The 3,482-nt window shown below is 46.8% G+C and overlaps 1 pseudogene; it reads right to left on the bottom strand.

Moving 5' to 3' along the window:
- Nucleotides 1–464: 464 nt before the first annotated feature.
- On the bottom strand, nt 465–2,686 carry LOC143407438 (elongin-A pseudogene; annotated as a pseudogene).
- Between the last annotated feature and the right edge of the window lie 796 nt (nt 2,687–3,482).

The following is a 3,482-nucleotide window of genomic DNA, read 5'->3' as shown; positions in this document are numbered from 1 at the left end:
TTCAGGAAGAAAACAGGAACTTCAGAAGATCGTAGGTGTTGCCCATCATTAAGGCAACCCGCAGTACATTCATAAATTGCGCAGGTTGAATGCTGGGAAGCTTTTTACTAGACAGGACACATCTATTGATTCATTCTCTTTTCTTTTTTTTACAATCTGGGGGCAATATTTATTAATTAAAACTATGTCTAATAGTTTACAAAGATGCTAATTAACAACAAAAGTATAATTGACCTTAAAATCCTCAGTGAGACTGAGGCTTCACATCATCTTCAGAATTCTGAAGTGTGCTCCAGGCAGGGCAGAGGTAGGTGTGCAGGGAAGCACCTGCGACCATGCAGGATTCCAAGGCCAAGAGGCTCCACAAAGTAAGCTTCTGGGCTCCCCTGGAAGTTCCACTCTCTATCCCCCATTGTCCCTGTAATCTTGCCCCCCAAATTCCATCTCCAAAGTAAGTGCTTGGTTTATCGTCGAGGGAATCTGTTCTTGAAAGCTTTAATTGTCTTGGCCATCATTGGTGCGATTTTCTTCACAGCTGGTTTCCTAGGATCATAGGAGATGGTACTACTGACCACTGGCACCAAGTGGGCACTGCTGGTGCTGGGGCCATCATAGGCTGGCTGCTCAGAGCTGGGGTTCAAGCTGTTGCTGCTGGCAGGAATGTGGCTGCTTCCTGTGCTATATGGGGCTGGCTTAATCTTGACTTTTTCAGGGACAGCTGCTCCTCCTGTTCCAAACTTCTCTTGCCTCCAGCAGACATCTCTAGGTGGCTTGGCCACAGAGTTGACAAAGGTCATCTTTGCTCGCCCGCCCTTGGGCTTATTGGCATTTGCACATTGGATGTTCTTTGTTAGCACTCGTAGCTGCTGCTCTTGGGCATTCTGAAGCCGCAGGTACATCTCCCGCCAGGACTCATACTCTTCTGGTCTTTCTTCTTTAAAGTCTCGGTGACAATGAACTTTCCATAATTGATCTGTGTCTTCAATTAATATGTGATTGTATTCCTCTATGTGATATAGCTGATCAGGTGTACACCTCTCAAAAACAGGTTCAAGAATAGAAAACGGTACTCTTCCCACTTCAAAGATGGAATCAATGTTGTTTTTAAGTACAAGGATGCACTGCTAGTACAAGGTCATCATTTTGGGGAGATAGGCACACTTGGAACCAGAATACACCTGCATCTTGGAATTCATTCTGTGTCCAGTGAATCCAGCTTCTTCTTCTTCCTGGGGTGAATAGAATGCTTTTCTCTTTGGCTGGAAGGAGGGCATCACTTCAAGGGAAGAAAGTGGATGGTAATTGCTCTGCATGGTGGGTAAGGGGAGGTCTGGCAATAACGGCCGTGCATCAGTAGTGACCTTTCTCAGCCTGGTTGAGTTGGCTCCAGCCAGCTGCAGCTTCTCTGACCTGCTCTCAATCCCCTTGGGTGATTTCTGAACTGAGTATAAGTTTTTACTAGTTCTTTTGGAATCACTTTTTTAAAGTCCTTTGTCTCCAAGTGCCGTGGCTGGAGTTTTCAAAATCTTCTTCTTTTTCTTCTGGGGCTGGTCATAGCTGAGGTATGATTCAAATGACATGGTGGGCTGCTCGAATTCATCCTCCACGTCTGCCTCTTCTGCCTTAGGGAGTGAGCCCAGTGACTTTCTATCCAAATTAGAAGTCTTTACTTTCCCTTCTTCAGCCTTTATATTGTTAGAAACCTTCTCTTTTGTTCTAAGCAACAGGTCTCCAGCCCCTCTTCCTATGTCTGTGCTGTCCACGCGTTGCTTGCTTATGTCCAATTTGGTTTATGCAGCATGCTTGTGCTTTGGCTTTTTAAGGTGCTTGTCTGAAGCAACCTCTGAGCGTAAAAACTTTCTTTTGAGGCTGCTGCCTTCTCTTTCTTTCTCTTTCTTGGCAGCACTAGAAGGTGGTCTCTCCTTGGCACTATCCCCTTGGAGTGGCCTTCGGGTCTCCTCTTTTGAGAGGGACTTGTGTGGCTTCTCTCTGCCCAAAGCAGAGGCCTTATCATCACCCTTTGCATCAATAGGGCGTTTTTTTCTTGTGGCAAGATCTGTGTTCCTTGTTTTGGTTCAAGATCCCCTTTCCCTGGGGTTCTCCCAGGTGATGTTCTTGACTAACTCCCAGTCTGACCTGAAAGGCATTACTGTGGCCTTTTCCGGGTTTCTGGTGTCAAACAATGGACTCATGGGCCTTCTCTGGTGACCTGTAATGGTCTGTGTACATCTGATGAGGACTCGCACAGAATGGAGGGGACTGGACATGGCCATAGTCAGAAGATTCGGGGTCTGATGAGTATGTAGGTGACACCGTGTGACACTTCTTCCTCTCATCTCTCCTCTCATGACTGAGAGACACTTTGTGAGGTTGTTCACATTCTGAGAGTTTTCTGTGTTTCTTCTGTCTGTGCTCGGGACTATAGGATCGGCTGCCTGACGCCTTGCTGTTTTCTTGGTAGTACCCTTCCATCTCCTCCTCCCTCTGAACCGCATCCCGAGGGTGCTTTCGGGAATTGCTTTTCTCAAAGTCCTGTTCATCAGCCTCATTGTTTCACAAAAATATCTACTGTAATAGGCAAGGTGGAGAGTTTCTTCAAATATTTCAATAGCATCTTGGGGTCCAGGTTTGTAGCCAGGCGTGCCCGCAGCTTCTCCACAACTTGGAGCACCGACTCCGCCGCCATCGCTGTCACTGGCGTGGCCTCCTCATTATCTTTTCTAATGTCAACAACCATGGACACAGTGGGATACGCAGACATAGAAACACTCTCCTTTTCAAATGACTTACTAGAAACAGTCCACTCCAAAACAAACAAACTGCCTTTCCTACCTATTCTCAGAACATGGGACAAAACCACAAACTCTCACCCACACCAACAAAGGCACCTCCTTCACCCAATTAGGTCTGTGACTATCCGGAGTGTCCTCTGACTAGTGGGCCATACTATTTTACCCCAAAATGGACTTTCCTGTTTCAGAAATGGTCTCCTTGGCCAACTCTTTGAAATTGTCAGAAGCCAGCAGTTAGTCACTCACTGCTATCTCAGGAAAGGCCACTCTTCAGAGCTCTCCTGGCATTTGGCCATCATCACATAAGTAGGTACCAAGAAAGACTGACTCTGTCCTTGGTAAATACAAACAAGTGAGCCCACTGGGACTGGGACTGGGACTGGCTCTTGGTGCCTGGCTTCTTGGATTCCAAGTTCAGAGAGTTTCATCACCAATGAAGTTAGGTAGGTCACTTCCTTCAGGAACTGAATGAAGTCACTGCCTTGGCAACCACTTTGTCCTAACAGTTGCTTCCAAGGGTCCCATGAGATGGAGGCTGCCCCTACTTCCTGTGACACTTTCACAAGTTCGAATGGTATATCAACCATTAGCACCCGGGAACAGCTCTCCACACAGGCCTGGTTTGGTCCATCTTCTCTACATTAAGAAGAGAGAGGCTGATTCAGACACATCCCTTCATCCTGACCAGGT

Source organism: Callospermophilus lateralis, chromosome 9, assembly GCF_048772815.1.
Source record: "Callospermophilus lateralis isolate mCalLat2 chromosome 9, mCalLat2.hap1, whole genome shotgun sequence".
Taxonomy (NCBI): Eukaryota; Metazoa; Chordata; class Mammalia; order Rodentia; family Sciuridae; genus Callospermophilus; species Callospermophilus lateralis.
The sequence above is the reverse complement of the archived record's forward strand: the minus strand, read 5'-3'. Positions and strand labels throughout refer to the sequence as shown.